Source organism: Cherax quadricarinatus, chromosome 6, assembly GCF_038502225.1.
Source record: "Cherax quadricarinatus isolate ZL_2023a chromosome 6, ASM3850222v1, whole genome shotgun sequence".
Classification (NCBI taxonomy): domain Eukaryota; kingdom Metazoa; phylum Arthropoda; class Malacostraca; order Decapoda; family Parastacidae; genus Cherax; species Cherax quadricarinatus.
The window spans coordinates 70,652,286-70,664,505 of NC_091297.1; the positions used below are offsets into that span (position 1 = coordinate 70,652,286).

The following is a 12,220-nucleotide window of genomic DNA, read 5'->3' on the forward strand; positions in this document are numbered from 1 at the left end:
TAAGTTTTCCATCAAATTTCATACTTTTGGTGTCATTATGATCGGGAAAAGATTCTTTATCATTTTATAAGAAAAATCTTTTTTTTTTTTTTTTTTTTTTTTTTTTTTTGTTTTTTTTTTTTTTTTTTTTTTTTTTTTTTTTTTTTTTTTTTTTTTTTTTTTCTAAAAATTTCCGACCCTGAGAACAAGTTTAGGAGAGGGCCTGTCGACCCTGAAAGGGTTAATGCTACACTTTATCACTGAACATAACTGCTACAATTTTTTTTATTTTGTTTCACTTCACTTTTCACTGATTTTTGTTTTTTTCATCACTTTTCACTGGTGATGGTGAGTGTTGTCGTGGTATTCACTCTGCCAACTAGTAGCAGTATTTGTTGTTTTGTTGCATTCTGAAGTTTACTTGTTATTTTGTATTATTATTATAATTATTATTATAGTGTTTTTATTTATCATTATTATTATATGTATTACAGTAGGGCCTCGCTTTACTGCATTTCGCTTAACTGCATTCCGCTAATATGGTCATTTCAAATTATGACCCAAACTCTCTATACAGCTCCCCCCACCTGACTTTCTGATACGGTCATCGTGCCCCACACAGTCTGTTTACATTCTCTGTGAGATCCTTGAGCACTAAGTCTCTCCATTATGTCTAGAAACTCCCAAATTTCAAGTGTTTATAAGTTATTCCATATTTTATGTATACTCTGATAATTATACTTATGTATACCTGTACCTAAATAAACTTACATACTGTGCTGGCATGCATGTACACATTAAAATCAGTAAGAGTGTCTTATATCCCGAGACACCATATTAGTAATAATAATATAATAATCACCGAGTTTCATTGAATGTCATGTGTTAAGTTAATATACGTGTTTTCGTTAACCCATCTATGATATTTCTTCAAAATTATATAATAAACACGATACATAACATATAAAGATGATAAATACACACCACAGTAGAATAACATTTTCTCTAGTCCAACATAAGAGAAAATGTGTTACTGGGGGTAACTGTAGAAAATTATTCTCTTCGTATGTAAGTTTATTCAGGTATACACAAATATAGTTACATAGATTATCATACATAGCAGCATATGTGTAAAGTACCTAGAATTACCCAAAAAAGTGAGTGTCATTTCTTCTAAAAATGGTGTTACATGAGAATGGGAATGTTCCTCTTTATTTATTCTACCGTATCAATGTAGAGACAACTTGTACACAATGTAACTTGTACACAAACCATATGTGTATGCCTGGCCTGTTTACAAAACTTGCGTTCGCCTGGTTTGTTTACACAACTCTGCGCCTGTCCTCCTTCATGTGCTCATTCTCTCTCTCTCTCTCTCTCTCTCTCTCTCATTTATTCGTTTTATCTTGTTTACTCACCCCTGTCCCTACATTAAGACTACAAATATTTTAAGGTAAGTAATGAGTGAACTGTATATGCATTTTATCGCTCTGGGACGCTTGAATGTCATAGAATATTGTGTGGGTGAAATGGCCTGGTATGGTAGCCTGGCTGGCTACCATACATACCACACTTGATTTCTTACAATAAATACTACTCATCTCACCCTAAAATAAGAGTACAAATATTTTAAGGTAAGTAATGAGTGAACTGTATATGCTCTGGGATGCTTAACCCATAAACGTTTCAAACATATATATACGTTTTTACCGCTAGTGCCCTAAACGTATATATACGTTTTATTTTTCCTGCCTTCAAATTTGGCACAATTGGCCTGAGATGCCTTGTCAGCAAAGAATGGGTTCTAACACTCATTGTGCGCAGTATTAAAAAAATCTGGGACCACTTAGTACCTTGTGGGAGCATCAGTTCAAATGAGCGCCAGCTAGAGCAAACAGTGCAGGAAACACCTGGGATTCACTGATGTCAAGTAGTATTAACACTCCTATTTTAAGAGGAAAGTGATTTTGACCCTGAGTTTAGTGGCTTTGAGGTGGATGTGGCCACAAGTGGTCGAGGAAATATCAAAAAACCTCAATAATAACCCATGTGCAATACATGTATTTGTGCAATACCCTTTCAGAATGTCTTACAACCTGTGCCCTAAGTAAAGAGAAACAATTCTGGCTGGCTGGCAGGCTTGCTGGCTGGCTGCCTGGCTGCCTGGCTGCCTGACTGCCTGACTGGGTGATTGGCTGGCTAGCTGGCTGGCTAGCTGGCTGGCCAGCTGCGTGGCAGCCAGCTGTGTGGCTGGCCGGCTGCTGGCGGCCTGGCTCTATCTCCATTTGTCTGTCTCTCTGTCTCTATCTCTGTCTGTCTCTGTCTATCTTTGTGTTAGTCTCTCTATCTCTATCTCTGTATATCTCTATCTCTTTCTATCTGTCTATCTCTGTCTCACAGGTACGTATAAATACAAGTATACATAGTGTAAATTACCTAGGATAGCCCCCAAAATCCAGACAAAGTGCTATACTCTGCTTGAAGATGTGAGTAAAGGTGATGATGCAGTCTTGTGGCTCTCTCTGAGACAGAGAGCTAGATGGATAGACAGATAGACAGGGAGCTTGACAGACAGACATGTTTGTGTACCAGCGAAAACAAAGCAGGCCCTAATCTTTTCTTATCAAGTCTTATCACTGCACCCTCGCGAATGCTCATCAAACGTCAGCTCTTATAAAATGTTATCTCACCTTATCACGTCACTGTCAGGGGTGGACTTTGTTTTTCATGCTTCAAGGGAACTTATTATTTTATTATTATTACGTATCCTCCTCCTCCTCCCCCTCCTCCCCCCCTCCCCCCCTCCCCCCCTCCCCCTCCTCCCCCCCTCCCCCTCCTCCCCCTCCTTCCCCTCCCTCCCTCCCCCTCCTCCCCCTCCTCCCCCTCCTCCCCCTCCCCCTCCTCCCCCTCCTCCCCCCCTCCCCCTCCTCCTCCCCCTCCTCCTCCCCCTCCTCCTCCCCCTCCTCCTCCCACTCCTCCCCCTCCCCCTCCTCCTCCTCCCTCCTCCTCCTCCTCCCTCCTCCTCCTCCTCCCTCCTCCTCCTCCCTCCTCCTCCTCCCTCCTCCTCCTCCCTCCTCCTCCTCCCTCCTCCTCCTCCCTCCTCCTCCCTCCTCCTCCCTCCCTCCCTCCTCCTCCTCCTCCTCCTCCTCCATCCTCTCTCCCTCCCTCCCTCCCTTCTCCCTCCCTTCTCCCTCCCTCCCTTCTCCCTCCCTTCTTCCTCCCTCCCTCCCTCCTCCCTCCCTCCCTCTCCCTCCCTCCTCCCTCCCTCCCTCCCTCCTCCCTCCCTCCCTCCTCCCTCCCTCCCTCCCTCCCTCCCTCCCTCCCTCCCTTCCTCCCTCCTCCCTCCCTCCCTCCCTCCCTCCTCCCTCCCCCCTTCCTCCCTCCCTCCCTCCCTCCTCCCTCTCTCCCTCCCTCCCTCCTCCCTCCCTCCTCCCTCCCTCCTTCCTCCCTCCCTCCTCCCTCCCTCCTTCCTCCCTCCCTCCTTCCCACCCTCCTCCTCCCTCCCTCCCTCCCTCCTCCCTCCCCCTCTCCTCCTCCCTCCCCCTCCTCCTCCCTCCCCCTCCTCCTCCCTCCCCCCTCCTCCCTCCCCCCTCCTCCCTCCCTCCCCCCTCCTCCCTCCCTCCTCCCTCCCTCCTCCCTCCCTCCTTCCTCCCTCTTCCCTCCCAATTTGGATTCAGGAAAAATAAAAGCACTAATGATGCAATTGTAAAAATGCTAGATCTGCTTTACACAGCATTGGAAAATAAGGAATATCTGCTAGGAATTTTTATTGACCTAAGAAAAGCTTTTGACACAGTAGACTACGGCATCCTACTCCACAAACTTGACCATTATGGTATAAGAGGCCATGCGCTTGCATATTTCAAATCCTACCTTACTAATAGGTATCAGTATGTCACCATTAAAGATACAGCATCATCAACACAGCCACTTGATACTGGAGTTCCGCAGGGAAGTGTCCTTGGACCCTTGCTCTTCCTCATTTACATCAATGATCTTCCAAACGTATCCCAACACCTGAAACCCATTCTCTTTGCTGACGACACAACTTATGTCATCTCTCACCCTAATCTTGCCACCCTCAACACCATTGTTAATGAGGAGCTGCACAAAATATCAACTTGGATGACAGCCAATAAACTTACACTGAACACTGACAAAACCTACTATATTATGTTTGGTAGCAGAGCAGGTGCTGCACAACTAAACATTAAGATTGACAGCACTCTAATTGCCAGACATAATGAGGGCAAATTCCTAGGCCTATACCTCGACACCAACCTGAATTTCAGCACCCATATCCAACACATATCAAAAAAAGTATCCAAAACAGTTGGGATCCTCTCCAAGGTACGATACTATGTGCCGCAAAATGCCCTTCTCACACTATACCATTCACTCATTTATCCATACCTCACCTATGCTATTTGTGCTTGGGGATCAGCTGCAGCAATACACCTAAAGCCAATAATAACTCAGCAAAAAGCCACAGTAAGAATAATCACTAAATCCCATCCCTGGCAACACCCCTCCCCCCACTCTTCATAGATCTAAACTTACTCCCTGTTCAGAACATCCACATTTACTACTGTGCAATCTACATCTACAGGACCTTAAATTCCAATATTAACCTTGACTTAAAATGCTTTCTTGATAGTTGTGACAGGACCCTCAAGCATAACACCGGACACAAACCTCTCTACGGCATTCCCCGTGTCTGACTAAATCTTTACAAAAATTCAATGTATGTCAAAGGCCCTAAAATCTGGAACACCCTACCTGAAAACTCTAGAACTGCAGATGCATTCATCACCTTCAAAACTACCGTTAGAAAACATCTTATCTCCTTGATACACCCCGTCAACTAACTACATAAAAACCACCTGGTGGTTCACACTTACACTCACTCACTCACCCATTTGACTATAAGCACAGAAATACGTATCTTAATCTTAAAATAATGATTCCTAACTAGTCACAAGTTTGCCTGTGATACTTCAATATAGAAACTATGTATTGTGCCAAAACAAAAGCATTCACATTGCTAAACTCACAAACTAGTATATAGTCACTTAGTATTTAGTCAACTTAGTCCACAATTTGTGTAATAATTTAGGGTTAAGAATTAATCTAAGTTTGCCCAAAATGCCTAGCCATGCTAGGTGTTCTAGTGGCACCCTCTGTAATTAGTATTTTATTACATGTAAACCACACAATAACCAAAATCTGTAAACCCCGCTTTGTAATCCTTATAGAGAATAAACTTTGATTTTATTTTATTTTATTTTATTTAATTTAGGGAACTAGAGCACAGATACAATTCCCTAGATCAAGAGCCCCTCACCAGCATCAAGGAACCTCTCTTGAGGGGTAAGCTCACATTCTGAATTTGGCTCGTATCCAGAAACAAACAATCGACTGAGCTACGTCTCGTATTCTGAACAACTCGCATGCTGGGGCACTCGTAAGCCGAGGTTCCACTATATCTCTGTACAATAAATAGTGTTCTAAATTGGTTTATATTGACATTCATAAGCAAGAATGGCCAATAAGGAAAATAAAACTGATTTATGCTTGGAAAATCCTGTAATCATATTCTGAATGCAATCCTATGGTTAGTTTTAATTTAAGGTGTCTTGTGCCTAGTCGAAAGAAAATGGGCACCCTGCTCAATGAAGCATGACTGAAATTTTGGGTTTCATTTTTTCTCAGTTGTTTTCTCGTCATATTTTATACATTTTTTAACAATACAGTGGACCCCCGGTTAACGATATTTTTTCACTCCAGAAGTATGTTCAGGTGCCAGTACTGACCGAATTTGTTCCCATAAGGAATATTGTGAAGTAGATTAGTCCATTTCAGACCCCCAAACATACACGTACAAACGCACTTACATAAATACACTTACATAATTGGTCGCATTCGGAGGTAATCGTCATGCGGGGGTCCACTGTATTTTTTACTAATTGTAAGTGAATGCAAAATATTAGGCAAATATTCTTAGTAAGAAAAATTAAATTGGATATGAAATATTTCTCCATGGGGAACATAAGAAAGAAGGAACATTGCAACAGGCCTACTGACCCTCCGTTAGCCATGCGTGTCATAAGAGGCGACTAAAGTACTGGGAGCAAGGGGTTAGTAACCCCTTCTCCTGTATAAATTACTAAATTTAAAATGACAAACTTTCATTTTTACTTTTAGGTTACTCTGCCTCAATGGCATATGGCCGGAGTGTTGAAAAAAAAAAATGAAATATTGCTTGATAATCCATGACTGGCATCTGTGAGAGAAAAGATTCCTGGTTCCAAACAGTTGACTTAAGGTTTTCAGCAGCTCATTAATATCATTAGTAGAGGACCTACTATACTGTACTCAGAAAAAAAATGGATAATGCAAGGATAAAGATTTACAAAAATGCCATAATTTCTATTTACTACCATTTGGTATTCTAGAAATTTTTGAATATTTATCTAAAGTGAGTTGTGTCTGGTCAGGTTTACACTAACATCATTTTAAGTACAAAAAAAAAAAAATGTAAATTCAGTACTTGTCATTTAGAAAATATAAGAATATACCTTTGATATACTTTACATTTGATTAATTCTGAGCATTTTTCTACTCCAGAGCCTACAGTACTTTGCATTGGCTGCTGCATGTTGCAGTAAACTTCCATGAGAGATGTGATAATGTAATCAAATTGTTTCATATAAACTTGCGGTAGTGCTCATATGTTTTCTCATTCTGCCTGAAATTGTAATATACACTCTTGTACTCAAATGTATTATTTCTGCATTGCATATTCTCATTGGCTTAGAAAAATTAAAGATAAATGAGAAAATAACATTTATTTATATGTATAAAAAAAATTGTAACAGCATAAGGAAATTCAGGATAACCCTAAAAAAATTAACTCTAATGATCTGTAAGAAACTAAAACTATAACTAGACATGCCATGTGAAACCTGAAAAGTATTTGGCTGAGTATTTCTCCACTTGTTTTTTGGTTAATAAAATTTAGTGATCAGTGTTAAAATTGTTGAAACATTTGCAGTCTGGATCACTCTTATTTGGGCTTTTTTATGATAAATTTACAAATGTAATGTTAAAATATAAGATAGCCTTGGTGAAAAAAATGTAAATCACTCAGGAAAAAGTTGTTGTTGCTGTGGTTGTTGTTATTTGTTTGTTGTTAGGTTAGGTGTGGGAGTGTGTATGTAGATGCAGAAAGTTTTATACAATCACCAGTTCACAGAGGATTGACAGCAATACATTAAAGACACAGATATTTGCACAAGTGCCTGCTGCTGCATACCAAGAATAATGTGACACAGTAATCTCCAGATACTTCAACTTTAACTGCCAAACAGTGATGTGTTTCCCACTGTGGATAAACTTCATTTTCAGACTCAAAGTAGTTACACTTTAATTTATTACTGGTTACCATCACTGTAATTGCCATATATTTTTTAACATCAGTTTTCTGCAAAAACTGTAGATACTGACAGTCTTCTGACCTTTGGCAAACACAGTCACTTCACTCTTTAACACTGTGTACTGCCTTGGTCTCCAGTCCCACACTAGATGCTGTGTCTCTTGTCTATTATTATAGATGCTGGTATTCTGTTCCACTACACTTTCTCCCAATCTTTTATCCCACACTGTATGCTTAGTGAACTGCCTGTCATTGTGCAAACTGGTATTCTGTCTCACACTATAATTTCTCCAGTCTCCTGCCCCACACTATACATCAACCTTAATTTCTTTTTCCACATTTCCATTCTTTGGTGTTAATACATGCACTTTCCGGGGTTCCTGCCACACACTGTACACTGCTGGTCTCTCCTGCCACACACTGTACACTGCTTGTCTCTCCTGCCACACACTGTACACTGCTGGTCTCTCCTGCCACACACTGTACACTGCTGGTCTCTCCTGCCACACACTGTACACTACTGGTCTCTCCTGCCAATACATTGTACCCTGCTGATCCCTCTCTTGCTTATCACTGTACTTGCTAGTCTCTTTCCTGTCCTACACTGTATGCTACTAATTTCTCCTGTCTGCTGCTGGTATTTCTCCTGTCTTCTTGCACTGTAGACTCCCAGTCTCTCCTGCTCCACACTGTACACTGCTGTTCTCCTTCCTGCCCTGCTTTGTACACTGCAGATTTATCTCCTTCTCTACTCCTGTCCTAATGTGTACACTGTCATACTGCTGTCCTAATGTGTACACTGTCATACTGCTGTTCTAATGTGTACACTGTCATACTGCTGTCCTAATGTGTACACTGTCATACTGCTGTCCTAATGTGTACACTGTCATACTGCTGTCCTAATGTGTACACTGTCATACTGCTATCCTAATGTGTACACTGCCATACTGCTGTTCTAATGTGTACACTGCCATACTGCTGTTCTAATGTGTACACTGCCATACTGCTGTTCTAATGTGTACACTGCCATACTGCTGTCCTAATGTGTACACTGCCATACTGCTGTTCTAATGTGTACACTGTCATACTGCTGTCCTAATGTGTACACTGCCATACTGCTGTTCTAATGTGTACACTGCCATACTGCTGTCCTAATGTGTACACTGCCATACTGCTGTTCTAATGTGTACACTGTCATACTGCTGTCCTAATGTGTACACTGCCATACTGCTGTTCTAATGTGTACACTGTCATACTGCTGTCCTAATGTGTACACTGCCATACTGCTGTTCTAATGTGTACACTGCCATACTGCTGTCCTAATGTGTACACTGCCATACTGCTGTTCTAATGTGTACACTGTCATACTGCTGTCCTAATGTGTACACTGCCATACTGCTGTTCTAATGTGTACACTGTCATACTGCTGTTCTAATGTGTACACTGTCATACTGCTGTTCTAATGTGTACACTGCCATACTGCTGTTCTAATGTGTACACTGTCATACTGCTGTTTTAATGTGTACACTGCCATACTGCTGTTCTAATGTGTACACTGTCATACTGCTGTTCTAATGTGTACACTGCCATACTGCTGTTCTAATGTGTACACTGTCATACTGCTGTTCTAATGTGTACACTGCCATACTGCTGTTCTAATGTGTACACTGCCATACTGCTGTCCTAATGTGTACACTGCCATACTGCTGTCCTAATGTGTACACTGCCATACTGCTGTCCTAATGTGTACACTGCCATACTGCTGTTCTAATGTGTACACTGCCATACTGCTGTCCTAATGTGTACACTGTCATACTGCTGTCCTAAGCCGATATGTCCTTCTTTTGTCCTCTTATACTGTACACCAACAGTTTTGTTTCCTGCAAATAATTACTATGAAGGAACAGAAAGAAACATGGAAGTTGGATTCCTTCAAAGTGTTGTTGGAGGCAGCACAAATGTTATTAGACTGTTAAATTTTTTTTTATTCTTGGATGTGGTATAAGTTATTAAAATTGTTAATATTTTGAATGAATAATAAGTCAGGTGCCCTAGTACTTATCAAAACAAAGTTTAAAGTTGTGCGAGAATTTGAATGAAAAATAAAATGGAACACAAAAATCTCATAATCTGATGTCTCAAAAACTCTGAAATCTGTTGGGTACCGAGTTGATAAACTCATAGGGAATCAAACCAAAATTTCAAGTAAAAAAAAAATGTTCTATACTAAATTTTCTTACAAGTATATTACAGGTTATTAAAGTCTAGCTATACAGCCATCTGTATGTGTAGCACTAACATTATGTGTAGCACTAACATTATGTGTAGCACTAACATTATGTGTAGCACTAACATTATGTGTAGCACTAACATTATGTGTAACACTAACATGTGTAGCACTAACATTATGTGTAGCACTAACATTATGTGTAGCACTAACATTATGTGTAACACTAACATGTGTAGCACTAACATTATGTGTAGCACTAACATTATGTGTAACACTAACATTATGTGTAGCACTAACATTATGTGTAACACTAACATGTGTAGCACTAACATTATGTGTAGCACTAACATTATGTGTAACACTAACATGTGTAGCACTAACATTATGTGTAACACTAACATGTGTAGCACTAACATTATGTGTAGCACTAACATTATGTGTAGCACTAACATTATGTGTAGCACTAACATTATGTGTAGCACTAACATTATGTGTAACACTAACATTATGTGTAGCACTAACATTATGTGTAGCACTAACATTATGTGTAGCACTAACATTATGTGTAGCACTAACATTATGTGTAGCACTAACATTATGTGTAGCACTAACATTATGTGTAGCACTAACATTATGTGTAGCACTAACATTATGTGTAACACTCACATTATGTGTAGCACTAACATTATGTGTAGCACTAACATTATGTGTAGCACTAACATTATGTGTAGCACTAACATTATGTGTAACACTCACATTATGTGTAACATTCACATTATGTTAGCATGCTGAAAGATGTAACACACATTATGTTATGTTAGCATGCTGAAATATGTAACTTTGTAGGAAACTGTAACAGAATTTTGAATAGAAACACATCACAGACTTAAATTAATTTCAGTAAATTATTTTTTATTTTTTTTAAATATATTCAAATTTTGTGTGTATTTTCTGCATGTGTGATCTGTAGGTTTAAAAATTGCTTCTTTTTTAAAACTGAATTATATGATTTTTGTTTTCAATAATTTTTTCACCAAATGCAGTGATAGTGTATACATACACAATTTATCCAATCATCAACGCTGAGGGTGACTTGTGACTTTAGTGAGGATAATCACAGCAAAATACAGTATTACCACCACATCTGTGGGTCTGGTTTCTGCAGTTTTTAGTTATCTGCTGTTTACTCTGGCCTGAAAATGACCCTTAATTTTGCATAATAATAATAATACCGAAGTACAAAAGTAGTAATGATAACAGTTCTTCAGAGCCTGAGAAAAGTCATGAAGTGCTTTTCATCAGTGAAACAGTGTGCTTATTATTGACTTATTGTTTGTAATTTATCTATTAAACTTTATCATAGGTATGTATGCAAATGAAAAATTACCTAATCCTTTCAGTGCCGAGACACCTGATCCTGAACTCAATGTCAGTGTCGAAAAATTAAAAAAAAAAAAACATTATTTTTTCTTATGAAATAATTGAGAATCTTTTCCCGATGGTAATGACACCAAAAGTATGAAATCTGATGGAAAACTTAGGGAATTACGCTCTCATGGAGTTAGTCTCGGCAACATATACACATTGGCGATTTTGCCCATGTTGAACCCTACTTTTGGCCAATTCCACTGTTCAAGTTGACTAAACTCATAGTTCTTTCTTTAGAACTCCATTTGTTCTATCGATTGAGTACAATAAACCTCCCATTTACCAGTTTCAATTACCCTATAAAGTGGTCAGAAATTGTCAATTTGGTCAATTTCATGCAAATTTTTTAAATTTGCCAATTTCAAAATAGGGTCCAGAATAAACAGTGCAAACATTCCTGGCACTAAAATAACATTTCCCGGCCTCTCTTATATTACTCTTGCTTTCCATTTTGAATTTTTATTCACAAAAAAACTAGAAGATTTACTGTTATGCAGACTACTGCATTTTTATATAATTGTATAAATAATGTCAACCCATTTGTGACTGCATATTAGACTGGCCAGTTGGACACGTATTGGACGGTGACATCATTTGTTTACTCTTGAACATCAGCAAGAATTGAACATTTCTGTTACTTTGAGCTCAATTTCAAGGTACTTTTCATCATGAAACCAATCAAAATCATCTCTATTTCTGTAATATATCTTCCATTCTATCAAATGAGACCAAGAAAACGAGAATACAACCATAAGTATCATATGAAAATACACCTCAGATTCGGCGTTTTAATCCAAAAACTCGGTCTTTTTTTTCTCAGATTGTGCACTGATTGCTGCAGGATTTATTTTATACTGTGCACACTGACCAAGCAGACCAATTCTCTCACATGTAGGTCTGCCAGCTTTCTCCTGCTAGATTTGAAGCCGCTAGAATTTTGGGGTATTAATACATCACCATCATTCTCTTGTAAGCCATACCTATACATCACCGACAGTGTAAATATAGGGTTTGCTATTATCTGTGGTGTTGGGTATCTACGGTTTCAGGTATCTGCGGTAGGTATTGGAACGTACACTCATCCCTGTATAACACGGGATGAGTGTACATATTTCCTCTTAGTAAAATCATAACATTTATGATGGTAA

The 12,220-nt window shown here is 39.3% G+C and overlaps 1 protein-coding gene across 3 annotated transcripts in view; it reads left to right on the forward strand.

The window, feature by feature from the left end:
• LOC128694605 (uncharacterized) overlaps positions 1 to 12,220 on the forward strand; it is a 528,306-nt gene that overhangs the window by 421,919 nt on the left and 94,167 nt on the right. The window contains exon 11 of one of the 3 annotated variants that reach the window (XM_070082018.1): positions 5,279 to 7,610. The exons of the other annotated variants lie outside the window; for them this stretch is intronic. The gene's annotated coding sequence lies outside the window, so the exon portion shown is untranslated. Of the gene's footprint in view, positions 1 to 5,278; positions 7,611 to 12,220 lie in introns of those variants that run through there. 3 annotated transcript variants of the gene reach the window in all.